Source organism: Chrysemys picta, chromosome 2 (genome assembly GCF_011386835.1).
Source record: "Chrysemys picta bellii isolate R12L10 chromosome 2, ASM1138683v2, whole genome shotgun sequence".
Lineage (NCBI taxonomy): Eukaryota > Metazoa > Chordata > Testudines > Emydidae > Chrysemys > Chrysemys picta.
This window is the reverse complement of record NC_088792.1, coordinates 11,727,195-11,742,680: the sequence shown is the minus strand read 5'-3', so window position 1 is coordinate 11,742,680 and position 15,486 is coordinate 11,727,195. Positions and strand designations below refer to the sequence as shown.

Below are 15,486 nucleotides of genomic sequence, written 5' to 3'. Positions count from 1 at the left end.
GGGGACAGAGCCGGGCTCTGACATAAAGCAGCCAATTTCCCTGGCACTTTCACACTCATCTCCCTAATTCAGAGAGAGGGGAAGAGAAAGAGTCATCATCTAAGGTGGGATCGGTCTCAGAGGAGGGGGCTTCTTTCTGTAGGGTCCCATTGCCCAGCAGAGGGAGTCTCTAAGGAGGGGCCTTTTTTCTATTGGGGTTCCGCTTCCCCGCCACAGTTGCCATGGTGCTGGATGGCTCCTGCTGGGCCCTGGGGCGCAGCTCCTGGCTCCTTGGCTTCCTCTGAAGGAAGCCCCAGAGCTGCCTTGCCCGGCTCCTGCCCTCTCCTGGCTCCCTCCTCCATAACTGTACCTGAGGCCACCTCCATTTGGGCCCAGAAGGTGCCTCAGGGTCAGCTAGGGGAGCTGTCTTCCTCCTCCTAAAGCATGCCAGGCAACTCCTCTTTTTAGCCTGTCCACAAGCCTCTTCCCCGCCCGTGGGGACAGAGTGGCCGCTCTCTTCCTGGGAAAGCAGGATGCTCCTTCCCTCTGGCTCTGGAGCCACCTGCCCGGCCTTCCTCCTGAGCATCTGCCTCAGCCGTTCCATCCTGGAACTGAGTGGGGAGCAGCCGTGAGTCTGGCTTCAAAGCAGCCTCTCATGAATGGGGCCTGCCTGCTCCCCGGCCCACCTCCCCTCTGCTGAGGCAATTCCTCCTCCCCACACATCCCACCCCAGGGCACAGGAACCCTCAACCTGGGGAACAAACTCTGCCAAGGGACAGGCTGGGAGCCCTATTGGTGGGATATTTCCACCACACTGGGGATGTCTCTGGAGAACTCCACTTACTTACTCTAGATGGGATGGAGCTGGATGGCAGATGCTCGGTGTTGGTCCTTCCTTTACCCTCCTCCTCGATCTCCTGCACCCAGGTGGCCTGTAAGGAGTGCTGCAGAATCCCCTGCCAGTAGGGCAGGGGGTAGAAGTCGGGAGATCAAAACTGACTGTGAAAACAAGACAATGTTTTATTGCCAGGGGATGGATAAACTCAGGCCAGCAGCCAGGGGTTCACAACACTGACCGACGGCTAGCAGGACACCTCCCATCTCAAGGTCTCCTAGTACCTCACGCACATTCCTGAAGCGTGATGGCCCAAGGGCTGTAGGGGAGTGTCCCCAGTCCCACTGATGGAAACAGAGACCTTGGCAGGAGAAGCCGCTACCTCAGGGTTGCACTGGGAGTCAGGGATAGAGCAGGGGATGGAGCCCAGGAGTCCTTTGTCCAGACTCCCGCACTAACCGCTAGAGGAACACTCCCTTCCAGAGCTGGGAAGTGCCAGTCTCCCTGGATCCCAGTGTGACGTGTTGTAGTGACTGACGCATTTGCTACTTGTCCCCCATTCAAGCCAATAACACATCTCTGTGTTGGCAATCATGAGTTAGACCTTCTCAGCACCCCTCCGTCTCCCGCAGCTGTCAGGTATTCCTTCAGTTATGGAGGCTTGGATGCTGACAGGACTGGAATTTGTTACTGGCTCACTGGGTGTTTCTAGCCAATGAGGGTCTCAGTCTATCCTCAGAGGCCCACACCCCCAGACACTGAAGATCAGGGTGGATTGATTTCATTCCAAATGTTTTGTATTTGTATTTTTGAGTTATTTTCCTAATGAAAGATTGATTCTCATGAAATTCTTAGTGGTGGCCGATGACAGAACACAGAGCAATGGTCTCAAGTTGCAATGGGGGAGGTCTAAGTTGGATATTAGGAAACACTTTTTCACTAGGAGGGTGGTGACGCCTTTGAATCTGCTACAATAGAGTCCCTTATCTTGTACTTAGAGCCTACATTTTTTCTTACCTTCTACACAGATGACGATTTCTTTCAAAAAAATCCACACAGATATGAAAAAAACCCGCACAGAATGTCCTCCACACCGACTGTCTCTTGGTCCTCTGAGAGAGACCGCGAGATGGAGACTTGCTGCTGCAAGGCTACAGGAGGTCTCCGAGGTTCCCCCTGCCCTGCATTCCTGTCCTGCCTGGCTGTTGTCAAGGCAGCTCTGTGAGGTCACAGACGCCTCATCATCTTTGCCCAATAGGCTGAGTTCCTGCCAAAGGCCTTTGTGAAGTCACTGCCACACCCACCTTTCCCTTGCAGGCCTGATGTCTGCCCCTGGCCAGCCCAGTTGGATGTTTGAGCTGCACCCCGGATCACCCCACTTGGTCATTATTGATTCTGGGGAGCAAGCAGGCTACCCAGTAAAACAGCAGAGTCTGTTCCTCACCCCACACTGAGTTTTTCATAGAGGCATCAGTTATGAAACAATTAGATCTCCTAAGGTGGCCTCTATTTTACGGGCTATGAAATTTCATACTCTTAGCACCCTACTGAGCCCAATTGCTTATAATTCTCTAAAAGGCACCTTCCTAACTAGTTATGATGGTAGGACACCAGGAAACAGAAACGCCACTTCTCCCCTGGGTAATTTGTTCTAGTAGCTAGACTCTCTCACTGTCATAATTAAATTTGAAATTGACAACCTTTGATAAGGGCAAAATTCATGACAATCTTTTAAATAATTTAAATAGAAGAGAAAAAATAACATTAAGTGGAATATGTTCACTGCCAAGTTTCTCAGACAGTCGCACCACTGATGTGATAGCTAAGGCCCTGGAAGCAAAGTTAGCTGAAATGCTAATTCAACTTTGGACAGCAGGAGCTTCCTTGAAAGGTGCAGAAAATATTGTTTTCATTTCAGTTTATTCAAATAGTTCAGTTCAATCGACCAGTTTGTTGAAATTCAAGAAAGCCATTGGGAATTCACAAAACAGGCAAACTTGTTTTTCTCCCTCAATCTATGGATAAAAACTAGGTGTGAGGGGATAGATCTACTGGTTCATCAATCTAGAAACACGTGGATACAAGAATGTATCATTTCAATTCACTAACCACACATCAAAGTTCCTTTGTTTAAGAAATCAGTTAGTTTTAAATGCAAAACATTTTGATACAACTTTTTTCTTATGCTTCTCTTTCTAGCTCTGGCATGACCTTGATGTGTGACCAAAGAGAGGTCACTTCTTTTTTCTTTCCCTCTGTACCATGGGGATGGAGACAATTCTCTAAGTCCTAGCAGGAGAGAGATTTGAGCACATCAGGCGTGTTAGGGCCCTTGTGTTCTGAAAGACAATGAGTGATTGTTGTTTGGGGCAAGAATCCCAATGGATTTGCTACTTGTCCCCCAACCAAAGTCAGTATCACATCTCTGTATTTTCAATCATGTGTTAGACATTCTCAGCACCCCTCTGTCTCCTGAAGCCCCCAGGTGTTCCTTGGATTATGGAGGTTTGGTTGCTAAGAGAACTGTAATTTTTTTATTGGCATCCTGGGTGTTACTAGCCAATGAGGGTCTCAGTCTGACCCCCGAGGCCCACCCCCCAGACACTAAAGATCAGGATGGATTGATTTCACTCAAAGTTTTTTGTATTTGTATTTTTAAATTATTTTCCTAATGAAAGGTTGATTCTCATGAAATTCTTAGAGCTGGCAGATGACAGAACAAGGATCAATGATCTCAAGTTGCAGTGTGGAAGGCTTGGATATTAAGAAAAAGGTTTTCACTAGGAGGGTGGTGACGCCTTTGAATCTGCTACAATAGAGTCCCTTATCTTGTACTTAGAGCCTATATGTTTTCTTACCTTCTACACAGATGACGATTTCTTTCAAAAAAATCCACACAGATATGAAAAAATAAACGCACAGAATGTCCTCCACACCGACTGTCTCTTGGTCCTCTGAGAGTGACCACGAGATGGAGACTTGCTGCAGCAAGGCTACAAGGGGTCTCCGAGGTTCCCCCTGCCCTGCATCCCTGTCCTGCCTGGCTGTTGTCAAGGCAGCTCTGTGAGGTCACAGACGCCTCATCATCCTTGCCCAGTAGGCTGAGTTCCTGCCGGAGGCCTTTGTGAAGTCACTGCCACACCCACCTTTCCCTTGCAGGCCTGATGTCTGCCCCTGGCCAGCCCAGTTGGATGTTTGAGCTGCACCCCGGATCACCCCACTTGGTCATTATCGATTCTGGGGAGCAGGCAGGCTACCCAGTAAAACAGCAGAGTCTGTTCCTCACCAGGTGTCAAGTTTCAGAGGGGTAGCCGTGTTAGTCTAAATCTGTAAAGAGCAACAGAGGGTTCTGTGGCACTTTTAAGACTAACAGAAGTGTTGGGAGCATAAGCTTTCGTGGGTAAGAACCTCACTTCTTCAGATGAAACTTGCATCTGAAGAAGTGAGGTTCTTACCCACGAAAGCTTATGCTCCCAATACTTCTGTTAGTCTTAAAGGTGCCACAGGACCCTCTGTTCCTCACCCTACACTGAGTTTTTCATAGAGGCATCGGTTGTGAAACAATTCAATCTCCTAATGTGGCCTCTATTTAACGGGGCATGAAATTTCACACACTTTGAACCATATTAAGCCCAATTGCTTGTAATTCACTAAAAGGCACCTTCCAGAATGACAATCATATATTGGTGTCTAACTACCTGCTGCTGCTGGGAGACGTTGTGATATGAGGACACCAGGAAACAGAGAATCCACCTTTTCCCTGGGTAATTTGTTCCAGTGCTTAGTCTCCCTCACTGTCAAAAAAGGGTGTCTTACTTCTTTGAATTTCTCTGGCTTCAGCTGACAGCCCTTGGTTCTTGTTGTGCCTTTCTTGGCTAGATCGAATTAGCCCTGCCCCGTGAAATCCGATCTCCTTGTCCTGCTGGGAGCCCCCCAGCCAGGAGAAACCAGTAGGGGCCTCCTAGCTGTTTCTCTGCCAGGCTGGTGACAGGATTTCCTCTCCGTGGGGATATCAGATGCACCTGCAGAGGCAATGCAGAAGTGAGTGCACTGCATCAGCCCGGCCTTGGGCTCAGGGCTTTGGCCTTGGCAGCTTCTGCTCCAGTCATGTCTCTGGGTGCCTGGACTCAGAGCTTCTGGCCCCCCTGTGGCTGTAGCCAGGGCTGGGGCACTGGGCTCAGGACTTTCATGCCCCTCCCCACTCCTGTCGGCTCTCAGGGTACCTGGGCTCGGGGCTTCTGCCCGGCATCTGCAGCTAGGGCTCAGGGATTCCCTTGCAGTTCCTTCTGGGGCTCAGGTGTCCATTTTTCTGGATGTCCCAAAAATGATAGGAGCCGAGGTGCTCCCAAGTAGTAGGTAGGAGCTGAGGTGCTCCCAAGAGCAGGGACCCACCTGCACATCTGGGAACCTCCTCTAGCTTCAGAAAGGTTGCTGGCTGCTGCCCTTGGAGCCCAGGTCTGAAGGCAGCACGGAAGTGAGGGTGACAATGCTGTGACCCCCCCTACAACAACTTCTGAACTCCCCCATTCTCCCATTTTGGTCGGGACCCCCATGGTTATAATACCATGACATTTCAGAGTGAAACATTGAAATGGCGACATTGACTAATTTAAAACCCTCTGGCCTTGAAATTGGACAAAGTGAGCCCTGGATTTGGTAGGGACCTGGCTATTATGGAAGTTCAAGCAGGTTTGCACTCCCAGTTCTCCTGAAAGGCCATTGAGAATTCATGCTGCCTGAGAAACTTCCCAGAATAAGCTACCAGGACTGGGGGCAATTGAAAGAAACCAACCAAAGCCTGAGCTAGGATGGAGAGCATTGATCCAAGCGGTGTTTGAACCCCTCCACCCCCACCTGCCTGCCTGCGGAGAAATGGACAGAGGGGCACTGATTTCTATTTGTGAACTTACTAAAGACCACGGGCTTCAGCATGAGCCGTATAGCCCATACTCTGAATTCTTGGATAAACAGCAAAGTTGGCTTTTTAGAAACCTTTCCCCCCAGTGCTCTGTATCCACTTTGGATTGTGCCCAGCAGAGGCTGGTGGAGGGGAGGGGAAGGTAGAGTAGGCCATGCAAATGTTGTGGTATCTGCACTACCCCACAGACACACACACACAGGACCCTCTGTTGCTTCTCAAATAGCAATGCACAGTATATTAGCCAGGACAGTAAATTATTTGGCCATAACCTACAAAATCCTCAGTGTTGAAAGTACAATTTATCTAGAAAACAATGGGAGGGAGGGGTTAGAGAGTTGCAGTAACCACCTGGATTTCCAGTCTCTGGCCAGGCACATCCCCCTCTCCACAGTTTTCACTGATATCTTCTCCAAACTGGTCCTCCTGATATAATCTGAGGTCACATCCTGGCCTTTAGGGACATTGGCAGGATCTTCACTGTTCCCAGCTGCAGCATCACCCTCATTATCCTGCCTGATAAGGATCCCGCCAGGGCTCAGCTAAATGGCATGTGTCATGACAGGCTCTTTGCTGAGGGCCCTTGACAGCGCCCAATCGAGTTCTGAATCGGATGAGCACGTGCAGGTGCATTTCCTGACTTTTTACTGGAATCCTGGACCCTCTCATGCTGCTGCTTCAAATGTTTCCTTCTCTCTCCGCGCTGAGCAGCAGAATGCTCATTGCCCTTTGGCCGTGCGACAGACAGACATCTAGTCCTGCTGCTCGGAAAGAAACCGTATTCTCAGCTCTAATCCTGGCACATAGTGATCAGAATCTTGCCGTGCTCCTCGAAGTGTATTTGTGATTGGACGTGCTTCTTGCTAGGGGGGATTTTCAGATATATGAACGGCATAAAATAGAGGGAAAGACAAAGAGAAGCATCAACATGTCTAAGAACTTGAACAATATTTGAAGACCATCTATTGGTGTCTAACTACCTCCTGCTGCCAGGAGATGCAACTGGTATTTTAATGACACACATATGCGGCCTGTGCCTGACCTGAGATTCAGATCTCTGAGAACATGACCTATGAAGGAAGGCTGAAAGAATTGGGTTTGTTTAGTTTGGAAAAGAGAAGACTGAGAGGGGACATGATAGCAGTTTTCAGGTATTTAAAAGGGTGTCATAAGGAGGAGGGAGAAAATTTGTTCACCTTAGCCTCTAAGGCTAGAACAAGAAGCAATGGGTTTAAACTGCATCAAGGGAGGTCTAGGTTGGACATTAGGAAAAAGTTCCTAACTGTCAGGGTGGGTAAACACTGGAATAAATTGCCTAAGGAGGTTGTGGAATCTCCATCTCTGGAGATATTTAAGAGTAGGTTAGATAAATGTCTATCAGGGATGGTCTAGACAGTATTTGGTCCTGCCATGCGGGCAGGGGACTGGACTCGATGACCTCTCGAGGTCCCTTCCAGTCCTAGAATCTATGAATTTATGAATTCTGTCCCTTTGTCTTCGCAGAACAAATAAACCCCACCTCCAATTACCCCTTACATAATCCATTTGAGTTCAAGAAAGAGAGATCTCTCTCTTGCAAAAAGTTTTAACATGACGGGGCAAAGACTAAGGTGAGTGGTCTATTTTTCTTTCCATTCTAATACTGAGGGAGATCTCCAAAATCTATTCTGTCTACCAAGAGAAAAGATTGTTTTTTCTGTTCTCAAAGTGCTGATGGTTTTGACCCCAAAATGTTGTTTTCATTTTCTCTCACAAAATAACTTGCAGTGAAATGGGACCAACTGCCTAAACTATCCTGAACGCTGCATGCCAGGGTTTGGGAATATCAGGATAGATCATCACCTGGCGTCAGTTGTCACATATCCATCAGCATCAACAGAGCTATGGTGATTTATACCAACGGAGTGTCTGGTCCATTGTGCTGTACTGAGTTAAAAGATTTCATATGCTGTGCAAATGAACATGGTCTGTTTAAAATTACCCCTTGGTTTCAGAGAATCTTGTTTAATGGAGGGTTTTTTCTTTCTTTTTTTTTCTAAACATGTGCTTCATTTATTTGAATATTAAACATTTTCATTTAAAATTTCCCAGAGTAAGTTTTGTGTTGGTGAAATATTCCCAGTCAACAGCCCTGGAGAGAGAAGAAAAAAGACAGTACACTATGGAATGGGCAGCACTGGCTTCCCCAGTGCACCATTCTCTGCCCCCATGGAAGATCTCATGGTTTCGGGGTGGATACACACCGATAATGGAATGAAATCTCTCTTGCATAGTTCAGTTTTCTTCTTAGTTTGAAGTCGGAGAAGGAACAGGAACATCTGGACCCACCTAGCTTCCAAGGGAACCATCTTTCTTGATGCTGTTTGAACTGCAATTCATTGTGGCCCTTGAGGTGGAGATCAGTGGGTATTCTCTATGAAGCTGCTTTATGACTCTGTGAAAGAAATATGTTCTGAGAAGGACAGGCTGGTCCTCCCACTGTCTCCACTCACTCACGGTAAATTATAGCCATTTGTAGCCGTAGTTGTACAGGATGATAAGATACAGCATGTGAGCACGGGAGAGAGAGAGAGATGTTTAACTTAGTATTCATTAGGGTCCTTTCCTTTTGAGGTGGAAGCTTTTCCAAACTCACTTGCTGCCTCTGCTTCCCCACTGAAGAACTCCAGGTTTAGGCTGTGCAAGAAGCCAGAGCTGGCATGAGGCTCTCACCCATAGTTTTAATTCAGCTCCCACTGCTTAACTTTGCTCTTCATTCATATCTCCTCAGTTAATATACAGTGAACCATTGTGAACATAATCTTATTGATTTCAACAAGAATGTTGTTTATTGAACTTAATCAGAGTTTATCCCTAATTTGTAGTTTTAATTGACTTATTATAAATAGCATAGCTCCTGTTTTAATTATGAAAAGGTGATAGAGTGCTAATGTGAGGCTTAAATCTACTACTCGTTTCTTCCTTGTGTCAGGATCCTGAACTCGACCATCTCATGGTCACTGCCTCCCAGGTTCCCATCCAATTTTGCTTCCCCTACTAATTCTTCCCTGTTTGTGAGCAGCAGGTCTAGAAGAGCTGTGCCCCTAGTTGGTTCCTCCAGCACTTGCACCAGGAAATTGTCCCCTACACTATCCAAAAACTTCCTGGATTGTCTGTGCACCTCTGTATTGCTCTCCTAGCAGATATCAGGGTGATTAAAGTCTCCCATGAAAACCAGGGCCTGCGATCTAGTAACTTCTGCTAGTTGCCGGAAGAAAGCCTGGTCCACTTCATCCCCCTGGTCTGGTGGTCTATCGCAGACTCCCACCACAACATCACCCTTGTTGCTCACACTTCTAAACTTAATCCAGAGACTCTCAGGTTTTTCTGCAGTCTCATACCAGAGCTCTCTCATACCTCATACTCCTCTCTTACATACAATGCAACTCCCCCACCTTTTCTGCCCTGTCTGTCCTTCCTGAACAGTTTATATCCATCCATGACAGTACTCCAGTCATGTTAGTTATCCCACCAAGTCTCTGTTACTCCAATGCTTCATTCCAATATTCCAATATGTCATTTTTTACTAATCAGTATTTTCCAGTGTAGAAAGCACTGGGCTTCAATTGCAGCAAGGGAGGTTTAGGTTGGACATTAGGAAAAATTTCCTAACTGTCCTGGTGGTTAACCACCGGAATAAATTGCTTAGGGAGGTTGCGGAATCTCCATCATTGGAGATTTTTAAGAGCAGGTTAGACAAACACCTGTCAGGGATGTTCTAGATCCTGGTGCCGTGAGTGCAGGGGACTGGACTTCTGACCTTTCGAGGTTCCTTCCAGTCCTATGATTCTATGATTGATCCAATATTGTGCTCTAATATTTTTCATTGAAACTTTATTAATGCAAGATAAAAAGAACCCCCGTGAATGGGGTTGGGTAGCGGGTCAACTCTTGAATCCCTGAGGAAGTTGCGTCTGAGTGTGTTTCAGTGGATTTATGTCCTCTCACCATTAATCACAATGGGCTAAACTCTATTATCCCTTGGCTCAAGTCTACCTAGCAGAGTTTAAGTGTAAGGCATTTCCATGGGGTAGAAAGTATCCTAACTACTGCTGGCCAAAATTCTTTGGCTGAAACTTTTTTTCAGAGAAAAGTGCATATTCAGCTACACCACAATGTTTGCCCAATTGTATTGGGTTCTTCGGGATGAAAAAACATCAAATACATTTATTTCCCAACTTGTAAACCTTGCTGTTCAGTGTCCCACCTCTGCATGGAGGGGTGAAAGTAAAGCTCTAAATCAGTGTTGGTGAGAACAGGCTTGTTTGCATTGGGAAGTTATTCCTGAGCAAGATAATATGTGAATTTAAGGCACTAGAGCTATCCTGGTATGGACACTCTTAATTTACTGGATTAAACTAAACCAGAAAATGTCATTCTTATTTGGCTACGGCTACACTACGGGGAGGCGATCGATTTCAGATACACAAATTCAGCTATGGGAATAGCTGTGAGGATGGCCGCGGCTCCCCCGTCGGCGGCGCTTACTCCTACCTGGGCTGGTGGAGTACGCGTGTCGATTCGGGGATCGATTGTCGCGTCCCGACAAGACGCCATAAATCGATCCCCGAGAGATCGATTTCTACCCGCCAATCCGGGCGGTAGTGAAGACAAGCCCAAAGGCCATATAGGGAGTTACATTAAATAGCTGTAGCGTCAGTTTCCATGTCGACCAGCCCTAAAGCAATAGAATTGTGTCAGTGGTGAGAATAGGGCTAATCAGTATATAGCAATGATGAGAAAAAAAAGTGTATGATCAAAAGAACTCTGTGAATAACTGATTTCTTGGTTTGCTGGCTAGTCTGAAACATAAATGAAAAACTTTAGTTTCTGGTTGACCCAAATTGATTTTTTTTTCAAAAATTTCCATTTTTTTGGCTGACTGACAGGTTGAATGAAATGTTTTGTTTGATCAGTTGCAATTTTTGCAATTGTTATATTTTTAAATAAAATTGAAGTAAATTTTGAAACAAAAAGTCTTTTAAATGAGAAACTTAAAATATTTAGACCTTTTCGATTTTTCTGAGGTTTTAGATCAAAGCAAAACAATCCAGCTCATTTGACACAGATTCATAAAATATTTCAGTTAACCCAAATCTGCGTTGTTCAGAAAAAAAGGATTTTGGTCCAACTCCCCTCTCCCCCCCAGTTCTAATGAACACTATATCGTGATACTCAAAGTAAAACTAGTCCAATTCAGATTAGTCATGAGGCTCACATTTTCAACAGGGAGGGTGGTTAACAGCTGGAATGAACGACCATGGGAAGTGACGGTTTATCCAGCTAGAGAGGCTGTGAAATCAAGACCTGATGGCTCTCTGGAAGATACACTTAATAAAATGCCAGTTAATGGGCTTAATACCGAGGATAACTGTATAGGACTGTGACCTGAGTTAATCAGTCAGACTAAATGATCTCATTGTCCTTTCTAGCCCTTAAAATCTATGATAAATGTATAGCATTGCTGTAAGTGAACCTATAAAATCACTATACGGCATTGACAACGAGGAGTCCTGTGGCTCCTTAAAGACTAACAAATGTATCACAATAGTTTATGCCCAGATACATTTGTTAGTCTTTAAGGTGCCACAGGACTCCTCGTTGTCTTTGCTGAAACAGACTAACACGACTACCCCTCTGAAATATATGGCATTGGTGGGAGTAACATTACATGAGCATTATTATTGATACTACTTCATTAATTCATTAGTATTGGGCTTAATCCCAACCCCATTCTGTTAGGTGCTGTACCAACATATAACAAAACAAAACAAAAAAACCCAACCTCTGGCCAAAGGAGCTTGTAATGTAAGCTTAAAATAAGAGACAATGATACAGATGACAAACAGATGGGGACCAGCACAAGGTGACAACAAGATTATTGAGAATAAAGCTGTATAACAAGTATATAGAGCCTTGTCAGAATTTGATTTTTATTTTTTTTATCATTTTAATTGATAATATCGATGTTTATTTTTAAGCCTTTTTTATTTTAAATGTTTAAACCTTTACAATTGCGGGAAATTATGCGGATCAGACATTGGGAGGTCAGACATTTTTCTTAATGGCAGTCGACACTGAGATTCAAAAAGTTAAAGCTTTATAACTGTTAAAACACAAATGGTCAACATCACTTGTCAAAATAGATAAAATAAATATCCTTAAATCAAACTCGAATACATTCTGAAGCTGCAATTTTTCTTACTTTGCCTATCTGTAAATTTCAATAATTATTGATGGCAACATTTTATTCATTGGTTTGTGTGCATATGGTGAAATCAATATTTACCAACATTTATTGAGAAAAAATTATTCCTTCCCAGCCTAAGTATATACAATAACCCTGTTAAGAATAGATGTATGGAGCACTAGTATGAATATAGATGTGATCAATATAAAGACAAGTGCAAAGTACTTCACTCTAGAAGGGAAAATCAAATGCATAATACAATGTGGGGAATAACTGGCTTGGGAGAAGTGCTGCTTAGATGGATCTGGGAGTTCAAATGGATCACAAGTTGACTAGGAGCCAACAATGAGGTGCAGTTGTGAAACAGGCTGTCTAGGGGGATTACCAGCTATGTTGTATGTCAGACCAGGGCGGTGCTTGTTTGGCTCTGCTTAGCACTGGTGAGGCCTCAGTTGAAGTTCTGTGTCTAGGTTTGGGAGCCGCACTTTAGGAAAGATGTGGGCGAATAGGAGAGAGTCCAGAGGGGAACAACAAAAATGACAATCAGGGTTTACAAAACCTGATTTATTAGGGAAGTTTTTTAAAAAATGGGCATGTTTTGTTTTGAGACAAGACGACTGAGGGACCTGATAACAGTCTTCAACTACGTTAAGGGCTGTTCTAAAGGGGATAGAGATCAATTGTGGTAGCCCGTATGAGGCCCAGACACTAAAGAGAGCAAAAGCGTTGAATTCTCATAATGCAAGTTACATACTGAGCATCAATTAAAGTAACATATTAAGAAATTAAACCTAGAACCAAGTTTATTTTATTTTTAATCTCAGATAACCTTGCAGGGCACCATTTCAAATAGATGAATGGTCAAGAAACAAGGAAAGGTGTCTATATTCCAACAGCCACATAATGACAGGACATTAGGTAACATTGTTCCTCTCAAGCAATTGTAAAACATAATTTCCACATGCTACATCAGTTCTTTGAGTTTCATTTAATTCTTGTACGACATTTGTGATACACAAATCAAGGCAGTAACACATAGACCATACTACGATCCTTCGTCCAATTGTTCTTCTCAATTGACTGGAATTGTCATGGTGAACAAATTAGCTGAGAATGTTTTTCCAGTCTATCACCCTCTTAAGAGCATCCTTAACCTCCTTGTTCCTCAGGCTGTAGATCAGGGGGTTCAACATGGGGACCACCAGGGTATAAAACACAGCAGAGATTTTCTCCTATTCCAGTGAGTAGCTGGAACTGGGCTGTATGTGGCTTAAGCTCATAGGTCCATAGAACATGGTGACAGCTGTCAGATGAGAGGCACAGGTGGAGAAGGCTTTGTGCCTGCCCTTGGCGGAGCAGATCCTCAGGATAGAGAAGAGGATGTACAGATAAGAGATTATGACAATCAGGAGGGTGGACATGGCAATAACCCCAGAGAACGCTACAAGCAAAATCTCACTGATGTGGTTATCAGAGCAAACGAGCTTCAGTAATGTGTTAGTGTCACTAAAGTAATGATTGATGATGTTGGGTCCACAGAATGACAACCTCAGCAAGCCACATGTGTGGGTCAGTGAGTTCATGAGCCCCCCTACATATGAGCTGGCCACTAGATGAATACAGACTCTCTTAGACATAACAGCGGTGTAGAGCAGAGGGTTACAGATGGTTACATAGCTGTCACACGCCATCACGGCCAGCAGGAACCCTTCTGTGGTCACAAACACAACAAAAGAGAAGTGTTGAGCAATACAGGCAGAGTAAGAAATGCTTTTACTCCCCACTAAGAAATTCACCAGCATCCTTGGAGCGAAGACTGAGGAGTAGCAGAGGTCAACAACGGACAGGTACTGAGGAAGAAGTACATGGGGGTGTGGAGTCGGGGACCAACCCAGATCAACACAATCATCCCAAGATTCCCCACCAGCGTAAGAACATAGATCACCAGGAACACCACAAAGAGGGGTATCTGCAACTCCTGACGATCCGTCAGCCCCAGGAGGATGAACTTTGTCACCATGCTGTGATTGCCCTCAGCCATTTATACAGGGGTGCATGAAACCAGACCTGCCGGGATAACAAGAGTGAGCAGCATGGAAGAAGGAAATTTCATGGCATGAAATAAATCTGAATGACACCACCGGGCCTGAATGTGGGTAGTGAATATCTTACAGGAAACCAGCCGCCGTGATGTCTTGGAAGAGCTGGGATGGACCTTTAAATTTACACTCCCTTTTTAACAGGGCTGAGATTTTTAAGGCTGTCTAGGAGATTTAGACATCCAAGACTCCATAAAATTGACTGGAATTAGGTATCCAGTTCCCGATAGGGCTGTGACAGTGTACCCCATAAGGCTTTATGGGGAGGGGGTGCTTATAAATGTATGTATGACATAACTGGAATATGTTTTGTGCTGCCTGTGCCATGTACCATATCTCCGTAAAGGTTATGGTCTACTATATCTATTCATCCTATTTGTACATATATATCATTTTCTACTTGAGGTTAAGAATATGGGCTGTATGCTTGCTTGATTTCTAAGTAAGCTTTGTGAGGCATTTGGTCAGCTTCTTTAGGAAGGAATTCGCCAGGTTAAGTACCTGATCAGGAGACACTTGGGGAACAATGCATCTTGGAATGCTCCAATCCACATGAGAAGTCTTCCTGGAGACATGCAAGATGCCATGTGGACAATAGCGTCGGCCTGCAAAGACTGAGTCATGCAGGGGCATGTGACTTGCCCAGGTGACTCCAAAATTCCATCTTGGAGCTGGACTTTGCATGGGAGGGAGGAGGGGGGTCTCCACCCACAAGAGAGAGTCTATTTAAACCTGTGGGAGACCCCTCCATTTGGTCTTCAGCTGGCTAAAGAAGGAGGCTCTCCACCCCCCCACCCCAGGATACTTGAAGAAGACTGAAACAAAGGACAGTAACTACAGGGGGTGTGAGTGATTGCTGGACCCAGGCTAAAAGGAGATTAGCCTGTAAAAGGGAGCACTCTGGAACTGGTGAGGAAATTATCTGTATTCAGTTTCATTAGGCATAGATTTGCGCATTTTATTTTATTTTGCTTGGTGACTTACTTTGTTCTGTCTGTTACTACTTTGAACCACTTAAATCCTACTGTCTGTATTTAATAAAATCACTTTCTATTTAGTAATTCACTCAGAGTATGTATTAATACCTGGGGGAGCAAACAACTGTGCATATCTCTCTGTTAGTGTTATAGAGGGCGAACAATTTATGAGTTTGCCCTGCATAAGCTTTATACAGGGTAAAACGGATTTCTCTGGGTTTAGACCCCATTGGGAGTTGGGCATCTGAGTGCTAAAGACAAGCACACTACTGTGAGCTGTTTTCAGGTAAACTTGCAGCTTTGGAACAAGTGATTCAGACCCTGGATCTGTGTCTGGAGCCAGACAGGAGTGTCTGGCTCAGCAAGACAGGGTGCTGGAGTCCTGAGCTGGCGGGGAAAACAGGAGCAGGGGTAGTCTTTGCACATCGGGTGGCAGCTCCCAAGGGGGT

The 15,486-nt window shown here is 45.2% G+C and overlaps 1 pseudogene; it reads right to left on the bottom strand.

The window, feature by feature from the left end:
• Positions 1-12,847: 12,847 nt before the first annotated feature.
• On the bottom strand, positions 12,848-14,002 carry LOC112061542 (olfactory receptor 5J3-like; annotated as a pseudogene).
• Positions 14,003-15,486: the final 1,484 nt, after the last annotated feature.